The sequence below is a fragment of the Mustelus asterias genome, unplaced genomic scaffold (genome assembly GCF_964213995.1).
Source record: "Mustelus asterias unplaced genomic scaffold, sMusAst1.hap1.1 HAP1_SCAFFOLD_2144, whole genome shotgun sequence".
Taxonomy (NCBI): Eukaryota; Metazoa; Chordata; class Chondrichthyes; order Carcharhiniformes; family Triakidae; genus Mustelus; species Mustelus asterias.
Window position 1 is genome coordinate 17,990 of NW_027592089.1, and position 21,289 is coordinate 39,278.

The window sequence follows — 21,289 nt, forward strand, 5'->3', positions numbered from 1 at the left end:
GCTGCGCACTCACGGCTCTCCCCGCCCCCCTCCCTCACTGCGCCGCCGCAGTCCCGGCTCCCCCCTCACTGCGCCGCCGCAGTCCCGGCTCCCCCCTCACTGCGCCGCCGCAGTCCCGGCTCCCCCCTCACCGCGGCGGTCGCATGTCGTCACTTCTCTCCCCCCCGCCCCCAGCCGTCACAGAGCCTGACCGGAAGGCAAGGCCGCGCCGCGCCGGAAGTGTGGCTGCGCGCTCAAGGCTTGGGCGCCGCCTTCACTGCGGCGGCGCACTCACGGTGTCGTCTCACTGCGGCTGCGCACTCGCGGCGCCCGCCTCGCTGCGGCTGCGCACTCCCGGTTCCCAGTCTCTCTCTCTCTGTCCGGCAGCGCCATGTCCGCTCTCTCCTCTCCATCGTCCCCAAACTGCTGCAGCCCCCTCTCCTCCTCCTCCCCCCCTTTCCTTTCTGCTCCTCACCTTTCCTCCACCCCACCCGCGGCTACGAACCGGCCGCTCCCTGTTCCCTCCTTCCATGTGTCCCCGGCCGCCATCGTTCCGGCGGGAAGCCGGGGCGCGGCCGCCATCTTGTTGCGGGGCGCGTCCCGAAGGCGGGCCGCGCATGTGCGAAGGCTCGCCCGCCATCTTTGTCGGGGGCAACGGTAAGCAGTGCGCGTGCTCGGGACTTGGCCGGCTGGCTGCCAGGCTGACTGCGCATGCTCGTCTGGGAGATCGACCGACCTGGGCGCCAACTTTGGGACACTAAGGGACAATTTAGCATTGCCAATCCACCCTAACCCGCACATCTTTGGGACACTAAGGGACAATTTAGCATGGCCAATCCACCCTAACCTACACATCTTTGGACACTAAGGGACAATTTAGCATGGCCAATCCACCCTAACCTACACATCTTTGGACACTAAGGGACAATTTAGCATGGCCAATCCACCCTAACCCGCACATCTTTGGACACTAAGGGACAATTTAGCATGGCCAATCCACCCTAACCTACACATCTTTGGACACTAAGGGACAATTTAGCATGGCCAATCCACCCTAACCTACACATCTTTGGACACTAAGGGACAATTTAGCACGGCCAATCCACCCTAACCTACACATCTTTGGACACTAAGGGGCAATTTAGCATGGCCAATCCACCCTAACCTACACATCTTTGGGACACTAAGGGGCAATTTAGCATGGCCAATCCACCCTAACCCGCACATCTTTGGGACACTAAGGGGCAATTTAGCATGGCCAATCCCCCTAACCTACACATCTTTGGACACTAAGGGACAATTTAGCATGGCCAATCCACCCTAACCTACACATCTTTGGACACTAAGGGACAATTTAGCATGGCCAATCCACCCTAACCTACACATCTTTGGACACTAAGGGACAATTTAGCACGGCCAATCCACCCTAACCTACACATCTTTGGACACTAAGGGGCAATTTAGCATGGCCAATCCACCCTAACCTACACATCTTTGGGACACTAAGGGGCAATTTAGCATGGCCAATCCACCCTAACCCGCACATCTTTCGGACACTAAGGGGCAATTTAGCATGGCCAATCCCCCTAACCTACACATCTTTGGACACGAAGGGACAATTTAGCATGGCCAATCCATCCTAACCTGCACATCTTTGGACACTAAGGGGCAATTTAGCATGGCCAATCCACCCTAACCTACACATCTTTGGACACTCAGGGGCAATTTAGCATGGCCAATCCACCCTAACCCACACATCTTTGGACACTAAGGGACAATTTAGCATGGCCAATCCATCCTAACCTACACATCTTTGGGACACTAAGGGGCAATTTAGCATGGCCAATCCCCCTAACCTACACATCTTTGGACACTAAGGGACAATTTAGCATGGCCAATCCATCCTAACCTGCACATCTTTGGACACTAAGGGGCAATTTAGCATGGCCAATCCACCCTAACCTACACATCTTTGGGACACTCAGGGGCAATTTAGCATGGCCAATCCACCCTAACCCACACATCTTTGGACACTAAGGGACAATTTAGCATGGCCAATCCATCCTAACCTGCACATCTTTGGACACTAAGGGGCAATTTAGCATGGCCAATCCACCCTAACCTACACATCTTTGGGACACTCAGGGGCAATTTAGCATGGCCAATCCACCCTAACCCACACATCTTTGGACACTAAGAGACAATTTAGCATGGCCAATCCACCCTAACCTACACATCTTTGGACACTAAGGGACAATTTAGCATGGCCAATCCACCCTAACCTACACATCTTTGGGACACTAATGGACAATTTAGCATGGCCAATCCACCCTAACCTGCACATCTTTGGACACTAAGGGGCAATTTAGCATGGCCAATCCACCCTAACCTACACATCTTTGGACACTAAGGGACAATTTAGCATGGCCAATCCACCCTAACCTACACATCTTTGGACACTAAGGGACAATTTAGCATGGCCAATCCACCCTAACCTACACATCTTTGGACACTAAGGGACAATTTAGCATGGCCAATCCATCCTAACCTGCACATCTTTGGACACTCAGGGGCAATTTAGCATGGCCAATCCACCCTAACCTACACATCTTTGGGGCACTCAGGGGCAATTTAGCACGGCCAATCCCCCTAACCTACACATCTTTGGACACTAAGGGACAATTTAGCACGGCCAATCCACCCTAACCTACACATCTTTGGACACTAAGGGACAATTTAGCACGGCCAATCCACCCTAACCTACACATCATTGGACACTAAGGGACAATTTAGCATGGCCAATCCACCCTAACCTCCACATCTTTGGACACTAAGGGACAATTTAGCATGGCCAATCCACCCTAATCTACACATCTTTGGACACTAAGGGACAATTTAGCATGGCCAATCCACCCTAACCTGCTCATCTTTGGACACTAAGGGACAATTTAGCATGGCCAATCCACCCTAACCTACACATCTTTGGACACTAAGGGGCAATTTAGCATGGCCAATCCACCCTAACCTGCTCATCTTTGGACACTAAGGGACAATTTAGCATGGCCAATCCACCCTAACCTACACATCTTTGGACACTAAGGGACAATTTAGCACGGCCAATCCACCCTAACCTACACATCTTTGGACACTAAGGGACAATTTAGCACGGCCAATCCACCCTAACCTACACATCTTTGGACACTAAGGGACAATTTAGCATGGCCAATCCACCCTAACCCACACATCTTTGGACACTAAGGGACAATTTAGTATGGCCAATCCACCCTAACCTACACATCTTTGGACACTAAGGGACAATTTAGCATGGCCAATCCACCGTAACCTACACATCTTTGGACACTAAGGGACAATTTAGCATGGCCAATCCACCCTAACCTGCACATCTTTGGGACACTAAGGGACAATTTAGCATGGCCAATCCACCCTAACCTACAGATCTTTGGACACTAAGGGACAATTTAGCATGGCCAATCCACCCTAACCTACACATCTTTGGACACTAAGGGACAATTTAGCATGGCCAATCCACCCTAACCTACACATCTTTGGACACTAAGGGACAATTTAGCATGGCCAATCCACCCTAACCTACACATCTTTGGACACTAAGGGACAATTTAGCATGGCACTTGGAACCCGACATCTGCAATGGTGACCCCCAGATACAGGTTCATCCAGGGCTTCCGGGGTGGAGGGCATGCTCTCACTGACCTCTTGCTCAAAACAGGCGTAGAATGCATTGAGCTCGTCAGGAAGGGTTGGAGCCGGCGATTTTACTCGCCTTCATCTTGTAGCCTGTTACGTCTTGCAGACCTTGCCATAGTTGGTGGGAGTGTGTGAGGCCAACCTGGGACCCTAGCTTGGTCTGGTACTGTCTCCTGCTATAAAATCATAGAATCAGACATTAAAGAAGAGGCCCTTCGGCCCATCGAGTCTGCACCGACTCATTCGAAACACCTGAACTCCCACCTAATCCCTCTCACCAGCCCTTGGCCCGTAGCCCTGAATGTTCTGACGTGCCAAGTGCTCGTCCAGGTACTTTTTAAAGGATGTGAGGCAACCCGCCTCCCCCACCCTCCCAGGCAGCGCCTTCCAGAACCTCACCACCCTCTGGGTAAAAAAGATTTTCCTCACATCCCCCCCTAAACCTCCCACCCCCTCACCTTGAACCTCTGTCCCCCTCGTGACTGACCCTTCAACTCAGGGGAACAGCTGCTCCTTATCCACTCTGTCCGTGTCCCTCATAATCTTGAACACCGCGATCAGGTCGCCCCCTCAGTCTTCTCTGCTCCAACGTAAAACAACCCAAGCCTTACCCCAACCTCTCTTCATAACTTCAATGCCCCGTCCCAGGCAGCACCCTGGTGAATCTCCTCTGCGCCCCCCCTCTAGTGCAGCCACATCCTTCCTATAATGTGGCGACCAGAACTGCGCACAGTGCTCCAGCTGTGGCCTCACCAAAGTTAATGAATCTCCTTAGATCGTATCTGTCTTTCTCGTATAGGTCAGGGTCGCCTGACTTGAACGCCTCAGACCTGGACTTCAGCAAGCAGCGGATATCCCTGTTCATCCATGGATATAGATAGGCTGGAAATTTGGGCAAAGAAATGGCAGATGGAGTTCAAATGCGAAGTGATGCATTTTGGTAGAACTAACATACGGGGGAGCTGTACGATAAATGGCAGAACCATAAAGTGTGTAGATACGCAGAGGGACCTGGGTGTGCAAGTCCACAGATCCTTGAAGGTGACGTCACAGGTGGAGAAGGTGGTGAAGAAGGCATATGGCATGCTTGCCTTTATAGGACGGGGCATAGAGTATAAAAGTTGGAGTCTGATGTTGCAGTTGTATAGAACGTTGGTTCGGCCGCATTTGGAATACTGCGTCCAGTTCTGGTCGCCACACTACCAGAAGGACGTGGAGGCTTTAGAGAGAGTACAGAGGAGGTTTACCAGGATGTTGCCTGGTATGGAAGGGCTTAGTTATGAGGAGAGATTGGGTAAACTGGGGTTGTTCTCACTGGAAAGACGGAGAATGAGGGGAGACCTAATAGAGGTGTATAAAATTATGAAAGGTATAGATAGGGTGAACGGTGGGAAGCTTTTTCCCAGGTCGGAGGTGACGATCACAAGGGGTCATAGGTTCAAGGTGAGAGCGGCGAGGTATAACTCAGATATCAGAGGGACGTATTTTTCACAGAGGGTGGTGGGGGCCTGGAATGCGCTGCTGGGCAAGGTGGTGGAGGCGGACACACTGGGAACGTTTAAGACTTATCGAGATAGCCACATGAGCGGAGTGGGAATGGAGGGATACAAAAGAATGGTCTAGTTTGGACCAGGGAGCGGCGTGGGCTTGGAGGGCCGAAGGGCCTGTTCCTGTGCTGTCCTGTTCTATGTTCTTTGTTTCCAGTTGGGGAACACACGGATTTGCTTCTTTGGCACACACACTTACTAATGAAGCCAATTTCTGTCGTGACGTACTCATTCAGGCTGGTCGCTGCGTACTTAGATACTGACTTAAATATTGTGTCAGGAGTTGGTGGGACCACACTTGGAGTATTGTGTTCAGTTTTGGTCACCTTCTTTGAGGAAGGATGTGACGACAATGGCGGAGGCTCAGAAGAGGTTCACGAGGTTGATTCCAGGTCTGAAGGGCCATTGTATGGGGAGCGGTTGAGTCGCTTGGCCTTGTACTCACTGGACTACAGAAGAATGAGGGGGGATTTGATTGAGATCTATAAAATACTCAAGGGGATTGATAAGGTAAATGTTAACCAAATAATCGCCCCTTCCAGAACAGCCTAGGACAAGAGGTCATAGTTGTAGAGTAAGAAAGGGGAGGTTTAGGACAGAGATAAAGAACAAAGAACAGTACAGCACAGGAAACAGGCCCTTCGGCCCTCCAAGCCTGTGCCGCTCCTTGGTCCAACTAGACCAATCGTTTGTATCCCTCCATTCCCAGGCTGCTCATGTGACTATCCAGGTAAGCCTTAAACGATGTCAGCGTGCCTGCCTCCACCACCCTACCCGGCAGCGCATTCCAGGCCCCCACCACCCTCTGTGTAAAAAACGTCCCTCTGATGTCAGTTATACCTCGCCCCTCTCACCTTGAGCCCGTGACCCCTCGTGATCGTCACCTCCGACCTGGGAAAAAGCTTCCCACCGTTCACCTTATCTATACCCTTCATAATCTTGTATACCTCTATTAGATCTCCCCTCATTCTCCGTCTTTCCAAGGAGAACAACCCCAGTTTACCCAATCTCTCCTCATAGCTAAGACCCTCCATAGCAGGCAACATCCTGGTAAACCTTCTCTGCACTCTCTCTAACGCCTCCACGTCCTTCTGGTAGTGCGGCGACCAGAACTGGACGCAGTACTCCAAATGTGGCCTAACCAGCGTTCTATACAGCTGCATCATCAGACTCCAGCTTTTATACTCTATACCCCGTCCTATAAAGGCAAGCATACCATATGCCTTCTTCACCACCTTCTCCACCTGTGTTGCCACCTTCAAGGATTTGTGGACTTGCACACCCAGGTCCCTCTGTGTTTCTATACTCCTGATGACTCTGCCATTTATTGTATAACTCCTCCCTACATTATTTCTTCCAAAATGCATCACTTTGCATTTATCCGGATTAAACTCCATCTGCCACCTCTCCGCCCAATTTTCCAGCCTATCTATATCCTGCTGTATTGCCCGACAATGCTCTTCGCTATCCGCAATTCCAGCTATCTGGAGGCGCTACGTCTCACACAGGGTTGTGAATCTATGGAACTCACTGCCCCAGAATGCAGTGGACGCAGACTCAATCGATGGATTCAAGAAAGAAATAGATAGCTATTTGATCAAAAGCGGGATAATGGACTGTGGGGAAAAGGCAGGAAAGTGGAGTTAGGATGAGATGGAAATCAGCCACGATCATACAAAATGGTGGAGTGGGTGGCACAGTGGACGGCATGGTGGCACAGTGGGTTAGCGCTGCTGCCCCACAGTGCCAGAGACCCAGGTTCAATTGCTGGATGTGGGTCACTGTCTGTGCGGAGTCTGCATCTTCTCCCTGTGTTGACGTGGGTTTCCTCCGGGTGCTCCGGTTTCCTCCGAAAGATGTGTAGGTTGGGTGGATTGGCCATGCTAAATTGTCCCTTAGTGTCCAAAGATGTGTAGGTTAGGGTGGATTGGCCATGCTAAATTGTCCCTTAGTGTCCAAAGATGTGCAGGTTAGGGTGAATTGGCCATGCTAAATTGTCCCTTAGTGTCCAAAGATGTGTAGGTTAGGGTGGATTGGCCATGCTAAATTGTCCCTTAGTGTCCAAAGATGTGTAGGTTGGGTGGATTGGCCATGCTAAATTGTCCCTTAGTGTCCAAAGATGTGTAGGTTAGGGTGGATTGGCCATGCTAAATTGTCCCTTAGTGTCCAAAGATGTGCAGGTTAGGGTGGATTGGCCATGCTAAATTGTCCCTTAGTGTCCAAAGATGTGCAGGTTAGGGTGAATTGGCCATGCTAAATTGTCCCTTAGTGTCCAAAGATGTGTAGGTTAGGGTGGATTGGCCATGCTAAATTGTCCCTTAGTGTCCAAAGATGTGTAGGTTGGGTGGATTGGCCATGCTAAATTGTCCCTTAGTGTCCAAAGATGTGTAGGTTAGGGTGGATTGGCCATGCTAAATTGTCCCTTAGTGTCCAAAGATGTGTAGGTTAGGGTGGATTGGCCATGCTAAATTGTCCCTTAGTGTCCAAAGATGTGCAGGTTAGGTGGATTGGCCATGCTAAATTGTCCCTTAGTGTCCAAAGATGTGTCGGTTAGGGTGGATTGGCCGTGCTAAATTGCCCCTTAGTGTCCAAAGATGTGTAGGTTAGGGTGGATTGGCCATGCTAAATTGTCCCTTAGTGTCCAAAGATGTGCAGGTTAGGGTGGATTGGCCGTGCTAAATTGTCCCTTAGTGTCCAAAGATGTGCAGGTTAGGGTGGATTGGCCGTGCTAAATTGTCCCTTAGTGTCCAAAGATGTGCAGGTTAGGGTGGATTGGCCATGCTAAATTGTCCCTTAGTGTCCAAAGATGTGTAGGTTAGGGGGGATTGGGTAGCACAGTGGTTGGCACTGCTGTTTCACAGCCACCAGGGACATGGGTTTACACTGGGTGGGATATTAAAGGGTGTGGGGAGTGAGGGGGAGAGTGGGATTAGACTGGGTGGGATATTAAAGGGTGTGGGGAGTGAGGGGGAGAGTGGGATTAGACTGGGTGGGATATTAAAGGGTGTGGGGAGTGAGGGGGAGAGTGGGATTGGACTGGGTGGGATATTAAAGGGTGTGGGGAGTGAGGGGGAGAGTGGGATTGGACTGGGTGGGATATTAAAGGGTGAGGGGGAGAGTGGGATTAGACTGGGTGGGATATTAAAGGGTGAGGGGGAGAGTGGGATTAGACTGGGTGGGATATTAAAGGGTGAGGGGGAGAGTGGGATTAGACTGGGTGGGATATTAAAGGGTGCGGGGAGTGAGTGGGATTAGACTGGGTGGGATATTAAAGGGTGCGGGGAGTGAGGGGGAGAGTGGGATTAGACTGGGTGGGATATTAAAGGGTGCGGGGAGTGAGGGGGAGAGTGGGATTAGACTGGGTGGGATATTAAAGGGTGCGGGGAGTGAGGGGGAGAGTGGGATTAGACTGGGTGGGATATTAAAGGGTGCGGGGAGTGAGGGGGAGAGTGGGATTAGACTGGGTGGGATATTAAAGGGTGAGGGGGAGAGTGGGATTGGACTGGGTGGGATATTAAAGGGTGTGGGGAGTGAGGGGGAGAGTGGGATTAGACTGGGTGGGATATTAAAGGGTGAGGGGGAGAGTGGGATTAGACTGGGTGGGATATTAAAGGGTGCGGGGAGTGAGGGGGAGAGTGGGATTAGACTGGGTGGGATATTAAAGGGTGCGGGGAGTGAGGGGGAGAGTGGGATTGGACTGGGTGGGATATTAAAGGGTGCGGGGAGTGAGGGGGAGAGTGGGATTAGACTGGGTGGGATATTAAAGGGTGCGGGGAGTGAGGGGGAGAGTGGGATTAGACTGGGTGGGATATTAAAGGGTGCGGGGAGTGAGGGGGAGAGTGGGATTAGACTGGGTGGGATATTAAAGGGTGCGGGGAGTGAGGGGGAGAGTGGGATTAGACTGGGTGGGATATTAAAGGGTGAGGGGGAGAGTGGGATTGGACTGGGTGGGATATTAAAGGGTGTGGGGAGTGAGGGGGAGAGTGGGATTAGACTGGGTGGGATATTAAAGGGTGCGGGGAGTGAGGGGGAGAGTGGGATTGGACTGGGTGGGATATTAAAGGGTGCGGGGAGTGAGGGGGAGAGTGGGATTAGACTGGGTGGGATATTAAAGGGTGCGGGGAGTGAGGGGGAGAGTGGGATTGGACTGGGTGGGATATTAAAGGGTGCGGGGAGTGAGGGGGAGAGTGGGATTAGACTGGGTGGGATATTAAAGGGTGCGGGGAGTGAGGGGGAGAGTGGGATTAGACTGGGTGGGATATTAAAGGGTGCGGGGAGTGAGGGGGAGAGTGGGATTAGACTGGGTGGGATATTAAAGGGTGAGGGGGAGAGTGGGATTGGACTGGGTGGGATATTAAAGGGTGTGGGGAGTGAGGGGGAGAGTGGGATTAGACTGGGTGGGATATTAAAGGGTGCGGGGAGTGAGGGGGAGAGTGGGATTAGACTGGGTGGGATATTAAAGGGTGTGGGGAGTGAGGGGGAGAGTGGGATTAGACTGGGTGGGATATTAAAGGGTGTGGGGAGTGAGGGGGAGAGTGGGATTAGACTGGGTGGGATGTTAAAGGGTGTGGGGAGTGAGGGGGAGAGTGGGATTAGACTGGGTGGGATATTAAATGGTGCGGGGAGTGAGGGGGAGAGTGGGATTAGACTGGGTGGGATATTAAAGGGTGTGGGGAGTGAGGGGGAGAGTGGGATTAGACTGGGTGGGATATTAAATGGTGTGGGGAGTGTGTGGGATTAGACTGGGTGGGATATTAAAGGGTGAGGGGGAGAGTGGGATTGGACTGGGTGGGATATTAAAGGGTGCGGGGGAGAGTGGGATTGGACTGGGTGGGATATTAAAGGGTGAGGGGGAGAGTGGGATTGGACTGGGTGGGATATTAAAGGGTGCGGGGAGTGAGTTGGAGAGTGGGATTAGACTGGGTGGGATATTAAAGGGTGAGGGGGAGAGTGGGATTGGACTGGGTGGGATATTAAAGGGTGCGGGGAGTGAGTTGGAGAGTGGGATTAGACTGGGTGGGATATTAAAGGGTGCGGGGAGTGAGTTGGAGAGTGGGATTAGACTGGGTGGGATATTAAAGGGTGTGGGGAGTGAGGGGGAGAGTGGGATTAGACTGGGTGGGATATTAAATGGTGTGGGGAGTGTGTGGGATTAGACTGGGTGGGATATTAAAGGGTGAGGGGGAGAGTGGGATTGGACTGGGTGGGATATTAAAGGGTGCGGGGGAGAGTGGGATTGGACTGGGTGGGATATTAAAGGGTGAGGGGGAGAGTGGGATTGGACTGGGTGGGATATTAAAGGGTGCGGGGAGTGAGTTGGAGAGTGGGATTAGACTGGGTGGGATATTAAAGGGTGAGGGGGAGAGTGGGATTGGACTGGGTGGGATATTAAAGGGTGCGGGGAGTGAGTTGGAGAGTGGGATTAGACTGGGTGGGATATTAAAGGGTGCGGGGAGTGAGTTGGAGAGTGTGATTAGACTGGGTGGGATATTAAAGGGTGCGGAGAGTGAGGGGGAGAGTGGGATTAGACTGGGTGGGATATTAAATGGTGTGGGGAGTGTGTGGGATTAGACTGGGTGGGATATTAAAGGGTGAGGGGGAGAGTGGGATTAGACTGGGTGGGATATTAAAGGGTGAGGGGGAGAGTGGGATTGGACTGGGTGGGATATTAAAGGATGCGGGGAGTGAGTTGGAGAGTGGGATTAGACTGGGTGGGATATTAAATGGTGTGGGGAGTGAGTGGGATTAGACTGGGTGGGATATTAAAGGGTGAGGGGGAGAGTGGGATTAGACTGGGTGGGATATTAAAGGGTGTGGGGAGTGAGTGGGATTAGACTGGGTGGGATATTAAAGGGTGCGGGAGTGAGGGGGAGAGTGGGATTAGACTGGGTGGGATATTAAAGGGTGCGGGAGTGAGGGGGAGAGTGGGATTAGACTGGGTGGGATATTAAAGGGTGTGGGGGAGAGTGGGATTGGACCGGGGAGGATATTGAAGGTTGCGGGGAGTGAATGGGAGGGTTCCTGTGCGCAGGGTGAGATAGTGAGGGGCTGTGGGAGTGATACTATCTCATCACGCAGCGATTTGATCTGAAGGCTCCTTCCTTGCCCTGAGGCTGTTGTGTTCTGGATTGCGGGCTCACCTGTCAGTCCAGGAACTGCCTCTATAAGGAACGCTGTCTGGTTGTTTCCTCTCAGGCGCCTGTTCCTCTCTCGGAGCGAGTCTCTGTCACCATCACACACTGGTCCGAAGACAGGGCCATCTCGGGAAAGGCAGAGAGAGAGGGAGTGCCATCTCCAGATACCTCAGAAAAGGGGACAAAGTTTGCAGAGTGACCGCCAACATGTCCTCCGCAGGCGGACAGTCTCTCCGACGCCCCTTCTGTCTGCGTCACCTATTCTGTACCATACTGTCCATTGGATGGACACTGGGAGGTGAGTTCAGTCGGGGCTCCAAGTTCATCGCCAGTGACCCTTCGACCTGCCCCCCTCCTCCATCCCCGTTCCCCTGAGACCCTGACCCCCTCATTGCGTGACAGGGATCATTCACTTCGTGTTTGCTCATCTCTATCCCCTCAGGGCAAGGTACGCGATGATGTGATCCCTTTCGTGAGATTGCTATTTGTAAATCTGTGCAAGTGGGCGGCACGGTGGGTTCGCGCTGCTGCCTCACAGCGCCAGGGAACCCCGGGTTCGATTCCCCGGGGCTCGGGTCACTGTCTGTGCGGAGTCTGCACGTTCTCCCCGTGTCTGCGTGGGTTTCCTCCGGGTGCTCCGGTTTCCTCCCACAGTCCGAAAGACGTGCTGGGTTAGGGTGGATTGGGCCGTGCTAAATTCTCCCTCAGTGTCACCCCGAACAGGCGCCGGAGTGTGGGCGACTCGGGGGGGGATTCTCACAGTAACTTCATTGCGGCGTTAATGTAAGCCTAACTTGTAACTAATAAACAAGCTAAACTTTTTGATTTGATTTATTATTGTCCCGTGTATCGGGATACAGTGAAAAGTATTGTTTCTTGCGCGCTGTACAGACAAAGCATACCGTTCATAGAGAAGGAAAGGAGAGGGTGCAGAATGTAGTGTTACAGTCACAGCTAGGGGTGTAGAGAAAGATCAACTTAATGCGAGGTCGGTCCATTCAAAAGTCTGACGGCAGCAGCAGGGAAGAAGCTGTTCTTGAGTCGGTCGGTACGTGACCTCAGACTTTTGTATCTTTTTCCCCGACGGAAGAAGGTGGAAGAGAGAATGTCCGGGGTGTGTGTGGGGGGGGGTCCTTGATTATGCCGGCTGCTTTTCCCCCCCGAGGCAGCGGGAAGTGTAGACGGAGTCAATGGATGGGAGGCTGGTTTGCGTGATGGGACTGGGCTACGTTCACACACACAACCCCTTTGTAGTTCCTTGCGGTCTTGGGCAGAGCAGGAGCCCCAGACCAAGCTGTGATACATCCGGGAAGGATGCTTTCTATGGGGCATCTGTAAAAGTTGGTGAGAGTCGTAGCGGACATGCCAAATTTCCTTAGTCTCCTGAGAAAGTAGAGGCGTTGGTGGGGCTTTCTTAACTATAGTGTCAGCATGGGGGGGACCAGGACAGGTTGTTGGTGATCTGGACACCCAGAAACTTGAAGCTCCCGACCATTTCCACTCTCTGGGTGAAGAAATTTCTCCTCACCTCAGTAATAAAAGGTTGACCCTGCCCTTATTCTCAAAACAGTGTTAACCATGTCTTGGTTTTTTTTCCAAGTGTCCCGCTGTAACAGGCATTAGACTAATAACTCCAAACCAGTATATAAACGATCTGGAAGAAGGTGTAACTGGGGTGATCAGTAAGTTTGCGGACGACACGAAAATGGCTGGACTTGCAGATAGTGAGGAACATTGTCAGAGGCTACAGAAGGATATAGATAGGCTGGAAATTTGGGCAAAGAAATGGCAGGTGGAGTTCAATCCAGATAAATGCGAAGTGATGTATTTTGGTAGAACTAACGTAGGGGGGAGCTATACGATAAACGGCAGAACCATAAAGGGTGTAGATACGCAGAGGGACCTGGGTGTGCAAGTCCACAGATCCTTGAAGGTGACGTCACAGGTGGAGAAGGTGGTGAATAAGGCATATGGCATGCTTGCCTTTATAGGACGGGGCATAGAGTATAAAAGTTGGGGTCTGATGTTGCAGATGTATAGAACGTTGGCGAGGCCACATTTGGAATACTGCGTCCAGTTCTGGTCGCCGAACTACCAGAAGGACGTGGAGGTTTTAGAGAGGGTGCAGAGGAGGTTTACCAGGATGTTGCCTGGTATGGAAGGGCTTAGTTATGAGGAGAGATTGGGTAAACTGGGGTTGTTCTCCCTGGAAAGATGGAGGATGAGGGGAGACTTAATAGAGGTGTATAAAATTATGAAAGGCATAGATAGGGTGAACGGTGGGAAGCTTTTTCCCAGGTCGGTGGTGACGTTCACGAGGGGCCATAGGTTCAAGGTGAGGGAGGTTTAACACGGATATCAGAAGGACGTATTTTACGCAGAGGGTGGTGGGGGCCTGGAATGCGCTGCCGGGCAAGGTGGTGGAGGCGGACACACTGGGAACGTTTAAGACTTATCGAGATAGCCACATGAACGGAGTGGGAATGGAGGGATACAAAATAATGGTCTAGTTTGGACCAGGGAGTGGCGCGGGCTTGGAGGGCCGGAGGGCCTGTTCCTGTGCTGTATTGTTCTTTGTTCTCAGTAAGGGCGTCTCTCTCTCTCTCTGTGAACAATCCACACCTCATCCCTTCTGCAGCTGTGAGTATCGTATTAACCAGTTTAGCAGCATTTCTGTCTCGCTCGAGCAGGGCGCAGAGAGAATTTACCAAAACCACCTGTGGTAACAACACACCCGACAGGCGTGGATAATTTCCCCTCTCAATCACAGGACAGAACTTCCCCGTCATGGGAATCATAGCGGGCGCGACACGGACAAGGCAAAAGTTCCGTTGGCCTCGGCGGGATCTTCCAGTCTTGTGAAGTAAAGTAAAATTTAATTCACAAGTAAGGCTGACACTAACACTGCAATGAAGTTACTGTGAAAATCCCCGAGTCGCCCACACTCTGGCGCCTGTTCAAAGAACAAAGAAAATTCCAGCACAGGAACAGGCCCTTCGGCCCTCCTGCACCGACCATGCTACCCCCCCCCCCCCCCCCCCCGTCTGAACTAAAGCCCCCTACCCTTCCGGGGACCGTATCCCTCTATTCCCATCCTATTCATGTATTTGTCCAGACGCCCCTTAAAACTCACTATCGTATCCGCTTCCACTCCCTCCCCCGGCAGCGAGTTCCAGGCACCCACCACCCTCTGTGTAAAAAAACTTGCCTCGTACATCTCCTTTAAACCTTGCCCCCTCGCACCTTAAACCTGTGTCCCCCCCCTAGTAATTGACTCTTCCACCCTGGGGGGGGGAAAAAGCTTCTGACGATCCACTCTGTCCATGCCCCTCATAATCTTGTAGACTTCTATCAGGTCTCCCCCTCAACCTCCGTCGTTCCAGTGAGAACAAACCAAGTTTCTCCAACCTCTCCTCATAGCTAATGCCCTCCAGACCAGGGCAACATCCTGGTGAATCTTTTCTGTACTCTCTCCAAAGCCTCCACATCCTTCTGGTAGTGTGGCGACCAGAATTGAACACTATATTCCAAGTGCGGCCTAACTAAGGTTCTACAAAGCTGCAATATGACTTGCCAATTTTTAAACTCAATACCCCGGCCGATGAAGGCAAGCATGCCGTATGCCTTCTTGACTACCTTCTCCACCTGCGTTGCACTTTCAGTGACCTGTGTACCTGTACACCCAGATCCCTCTGCCTATCGATACTCTTAAGGGTTCTGCCATTTGCTGTTCGGGTCAATCCACCCTAACCCAGCACGTCTTTCGGGACTGTGGGAGAAAACCGGAGCACCCGGAGGAAACCCACGCAGACACCGGGGGGAGAACGTGCAGACTCCGCACAGACAGTGACCCGAGCCCCGGGGGATCGAACCTGGGGTTTCCTGGCGCTGTGAGGCAGCAGCGCTAACCCACACTGCGCCCCCGTCTGGGGCGAGCGGGGAAGGAAAATCCCAGGCAGTGGAGGCCCCTCAACCCATCGAGTCCACACCGACTCACCTGAACTCCCACCTAATCCCATCTGCCGGCCCTTGGTCCATAGCCCTGAAGGTTATGGCTCTGCCAAGTGCTCATCCAGGTACTTGTTGATGGATGTGAGGCAACCCACCTCCACCACCCTCCCAGGCAGCGCCTTCCAGACCCTCACCACCCTCTGGGTAAAAAAGCTTCTCCTCAAATCCCCCCCCAAACCTCCCGCCCCCTCACCTTGAGCCTATGTCCCCCTCGTGACTGACCCTTCAACTCAGGGGACCAGCTGCTCCTTATCCACTCTGTCCGTGCCCCTCATAATCTTGAACACCTCGATCAGGTCGCCCCCCTCAGTCTTCTCTGCTCCAACGTAAAACAGCCCAAACCTTACCCCAACCTCTCTTCATAACTTCAACGCCCCGTCCCAGGCAGCATCCTGGTGAATCTCCTCTGCATCCGCAGAGAGGGGGTTGAGGGGGTCAACCCTCCCCCCCCCCCCCCTCCGACTCCTTCCGATAGGGGAATGGGCTGCCCAGTGTGTGTGTGTAAATGGGGAGAGAGGTGGGTCCGAGGGTTAATTAGATCTGATTTATTATTGTCACGTGTATCGGGATACAGCGAAAAGTATTGTTTCCTGCGCGCTGTACAGACAAAGCATACCGTTCATAGAGAAGGAAAGGAGAGAGTGCAGAATGTAGTGTTACAGTCACAGCTCGGGGTGTAGAGAAAGATCAACTTAATGCGAGGTCGGTCCATTCAAAAGTCTGCCAGCAGCAGCAGGGAAGAAGCTGTTCTTGAGTCGGTCGGTACGTGACCTCAGACTTTTGTATCTTTTTCCCCCGACGGAAGAAGGTGGAAGAGAGAATGTCCGGGGTGCGTTTGGGGGGGGTCCTTGATTATGCCGGCTGCTTTTCCCCCCTCCCGAGGCAGCGGGAAGTGTAGACGGAGTCAATGGATGGGAGGCTGGTTTGCGTGATGGGACTGGGTTACGTTCACACACACACACAACCCTTTGTAGCTCCTTGCGGTCTTGGGCAGAGCAGGAGCCCCAGACCAAGCTGTGATACATCTGGGAAGGATGCTTTCTATGGTAAAAGTTGGTGAGAGTCGGAGCGGACATGCCGAATTTCCTTAGCCTTCTGAGAAAGTAGAGGCGTTGGTGGGGCTTTCTTAACTGTTGTGTAATGTCCCCTCAGATAGGGGAACGGGTGTGTGTGTGTGTGATTGTGTAGAGGTGGGTAAGAGGGGGTTAACCCCTCCCTCCCTCCGATAGGGGAATGGGTACCGGGTGTGTGTGTGTGTGTGAGATTGTGTAGAGGTGGATAAGAGGGGGTTAAAGGGAGAGGGTGTGAGTCGATGGGGGTACAGGTCCAGGGGCTGCGATCTCTCTCGATCAGTAACGGGGCGTCCCGCCCTCACCTCCGTCCTGTCAAACACCTGGGTTTGGTGTGAACCGGTTTGACAACATTACTCCTGTACCTCAAGCCGGCGCGCGGGAAGACAAGGGAGCGGGAGAAAAATATCACAACAACTGGGGGAGGAAAACACCAGAGAGGGAAAGGGTTAATCCCCCCCCCTCCCCTCCGATAGGGGAATGGGCTGCCCCGTGTCTGAGTGTACATGGGGAGAGAGGTGGGTGAGAGGGTTAACTTGATTTGATTTATTATTATCACGTGCTATTATCATATCTGTGGAATTCATTCCCACAGGAAGGAGTTGACGCCAAAACATTGAATGTATTCCAGAGGTGGCTGGATAGAGCGCTTGGGGGGGCGAACGGGGATCAAAGGTTATGGGGGGAAAGCAGGATTAGACTGTTGGGTTGGATGGTCAGCCCTGATGGTGATGGATGGGGGAAGCAGGCTCGAAGGGCCGAATGGCCTCCTCCTGCCCCTATCTGCTATGTCTCTGTGTGTTCTGGGATACAGTGAAAAGTATTGTTTCTTGCACGCTGTACAGACAAAGCATACCGTTCAGAGAGAAGGAAAGGAGAGGGTGCGGAATGTAGTGTTACAGTCACAGCTCGGGGTGTAGAGAAAGATCAACTTAACATAAGGTAGGTCCATTCAAATGGGCCTTGGTGAGGCCACACCCAGAGTATTGTGCGCAGTTTGGGTCTCCTTTTCTGAGGAAGGATGTTCTTGCTCTCGAGGGAGTGCAGCGAAGGTTTACCAGGCTGATTCCCGGTGGGACTGATGTATGAGGAGAGATTGACGAGGTTAGGATTGTTTTCACTGGAGTTCAGACAAATGAGGGGGGATCTCATAGAGACTTATAAAATTCTAACAGGACTGGACAGGGTAGATGCAGGGAGGGTGTTCCCGATGGTGGGGGGAGTCCAGAACCAGGGGGGGTCACAGTCTGAGGATTGGGAGGTAGACCATTTAGGACGGAGGTGGGGAGATATTTCTTCACCCGCTGAGCCTGTGGGATTCATTCCCACAGGAAGTAGTTGACGCCAAAACATTGACTGTATTCCAGAGGCGGCTGGGTGTCGCACTTGGGGGGCGAACGGGGATCAAAGGTTATGGGGGGAAAGCAGGATTAGGCTGTTGGGTTGGATGATCAGCCGTGATGGTGATGGATGGGGGAGCAGGCTCGAAGGGCCGAATGGCCTCCTCCTGCTACTATCCTCCATGTTTCTATGTGTTCTGGGATACAGTGAAAAGTATTGTTTCTCGCGCGCTGTACAGACAAAGCATACCGTTCATAGAGAAGGAAAGGAGAGGGTGCAGAATGTAGTGTCACAGTCACAGCTCGGGGTGCAGAGAAAGATCAACTTAATGCGAGGTCGGTCCATTCAAAAGTCTGACAGCAGCAGCAGGGAAGAAGCTGTTCTTGAGTCGGTCGGTACGTGACCTCAGACTTTTGTATCTTTTTCCCCCGACGGAAGAAGGTGGAAGAGAGAATGTCCGGGGTATGTGTTGGGGGGGGGGGGGGGTCCTTGATTACGCCGGCTGCTTTCCCCCCCCCGAGGCAGCGGGAAGTGGAGACGGAGTCAATGGATGGGAGGCTGGTTTGCGTGATGGGACTGGGCTACGTTCACACACACACAACCCTTTGTAGTTCCTTGCGGTCTTGGGCAGAGCAGGAGCCCCAGACCAAGCTGTGATACACCAGGGAAGGATGCTTTCTATGGGGCATCTGTAAAGGTTGGTGAGAGTCGTAGCGGACATGACAAATTTCCGTAGCCTCCTGAGAAAGTAGAGGCGTTGATGGGGCTTTCTTAACTGTTGTGTAATGTCCCCTCAGATAGGGGAACGGGTACCGGGTGTGTGTGTGTGAGGGGAACGGGCTGTCCAGTGTTGCAAAGTGTCCCAACACAGAGTCACACAGTGAAGACACAGGCCCTTCAACCCATCATGTATACGCTGTCCACCAAACCCCAATCTGTGCTGATTCCGCTTACCCCAGCGTGGACCAGAGCCTCGCCAATGTATGTCGTGGATCGGGCGGTTCTCAAATGTTGTCGGAGTAACAGACCATGTCTTATACATGTGTAATTACAGCTGTGTCAAGAGCACTGAGAATCACATCGACCGGAACACAAACTCTGTACGTCGCAGAGAACCAGGACATTGAGATCGGCTGCATCTACGAGGTGGAGGCTGAAGACATCGGATCCCTGGATATTGAATGGACCATCATCAGCCCAGACACCATGCAACAGGACCGTGTTGTAAGTGATCAAACACTCCCAGGACAGGGACAGCACGGGGTTAGATACAGAGTAAAGCTCCCTCTACACTGTCCCCCCATCAAACACTCCCAGGACAGGTACAGCACGGGGTTAGATACAGAGTAAAGCTCCCTCTACACTGTCCCCATCAAACACTCCCAGGACAGGTACAGCACGGGGTTAGATACAGAGTAAAGCTCCCTCTACACTGTCCCCCATCAAACACTCCCAGGACAGGTACAGCACGGGGTTAGATACAGAGTAAAGTTCCCTCTACACTGTCCCCATCAAACACTCCCAGGACAGGTACAGCACGGGGTTAGATACAGAGTAAAGCTCCCTCTACACTGTCCCCATCAAACACTCCCAGGACAGGTACAGCACGGGGTTAGATACAGAGTAAAGCTCCCTCTACACTGTCCCCATCAAACACTCCCAGGACAGGTACAGCACGGGGTTAGATACAGAGTAAAGCTCCCTCTACACTGTCCCCATCAAACACTCCCAGGACAGGTACAGCACGGGGTTAGATACAGAGTAAAGCTCCCTCTACACTGTCCCCATCAAACACTCCCAGGACAGGTACAGCACGGGGTTAGATACAGAGTAAAGCACCCTCTACACTGTCCCCATCAAACACTCCCAGGACAGGTACAGCACGGGGTTAGATACAGAGTAAAGCACCCTCTACACTGTCCCCCCCAAACACTCCCAGGACAGGTACAGCACGGGGTTAGATACAGAGTAAAGCTCCCTCTACACTGTCCCTCCATCAAACACTCCCAGGACAGGTACAGCACGGGGTTAGATACAGAGTAAAGCTCCCTCTACACTGTCCCCCCATCAAACACTCCCAGGACAGGTACAGCACGGGGTTAGATACAGAGTAAAGCTCCCTCTACACTGTCCCCATCAAACACTCCCAGGACAGGTACAGCACGGGGTTAGATACAGAGTAAAGCTCCCTCTACACTGTCCCCCCATCAAACACTCCCAGGACAGGTACAGCACGGGGTTAGATACAGAGTAAAGCTCCCTCTACACTGTCCCCATCAAACACTCCCAGGACAGGTACAGCACGGGGTTAGATACAGAGTAAAGCTCCCTCTACACTGTCCCCATCAAACACTCCCAGGACAGGTACAGCACGGGGTTAGATACAGAGTAAAGCTCCCTCTACACTGTCCCCATCAAACACTCCCAGGACAGGTACAGCACGGGGTTAGATACAGAGTAAAGCTCCCTCTACACTGTCCCCATCAAACACTCCCAGGACAGGTACAGCACGGGGTTAGATACAGAGTAAAGCTCACTCTACACTGTCCCCATCAAACACTCCCAGGACAGGTACAGCACGGGGTTAGATACAGAGTAAAGCTCCCTCTACACTGTCCCCATCAAACACTCCCAGGACAGGTACAGCACGGGGTTAGATACAGAGTAAAGCTCCCTCTACACTGTCACCCATCAAACACTCCCAGGACAGGTACAGCACGGGGTTAGATACAGAGTAAAGCTCCCTCTACACTGTCCCCATCAAACACTCCCAGGACAGGTACAGCACGGGGTTAGATACAGAGTAAAGCTCCCTCTACACTGTCCCCATCAAACACTCCCAGGACAGGTACAGCACGGGGTTAGATACAGAGTAAAGCTCCCTCTACACTGTCCCCATCAAACACTCCCAGGACAGGTACAGCACGGGGTTAGATACAGAGTAAAGCACCCTCTACACTGTCCCCATCAAACACTCCCAGGACAGGTACAGCACGGGGTTAGATACAGAGTAAAGCACCCTCTACACTGTCCCCCCCAAACACTCCCAGGACAGGTACAGCACGGGGTTCGATACAGAGTAAAGCTCCCTCTACACTGTCCCTCCATCAAACACTCCCAGGACAGGTACAGCACGGGGTTAGATACAGAGTAAAGCTCCCTCTACACTGTCCCCCCATCAAACACTCCCAGGACAGGTACAGCACGGGGTTAGATACAGAGTAAAGCTCCCTCTACACTGTCCCCATCAAACACTCCCAGGACAGGTACAGCACGGGGTTAGATACAGAGTAAAGCTCCCTCTACACTGTCCCCCCATCAAACACTCCCAGGACAGGTACAGCACGGGGTTAGATACAGAGTAAAGCTCCCTCTACACTGTCCCCATCAAACACTCCCAGGACAGGTACAGCACGGGGTTAGATACAGAGTAAAGCTCCCTCTACACTGTCCCCATCAAACACTCCCAGGACAGGTACAG

General features: G+C 52.4%; 1 long non-coding RNA gene across 1 annotated transcript; it reads left to right on the forward strand.

Annotated features, from left to right (window-relative positions):
• Positions 1 to 438: 438 nt before the first annotated feature.
• On the forward strand, positions 439 to 19,026 carry LOC144489327 (uncharacterized). Its single transcript, XR_013496966.1, has 3 exons — positions 439 to 636; positions 11,448 to 11,684; positions 18,863 to 19,026. It is a non-coding gene; the product is annotated as an uncharacterized LOC144489327 (long non-coding RNA).
• Positions 19,027 to 21,289: the final 2,263 nt, after the last annotated feature.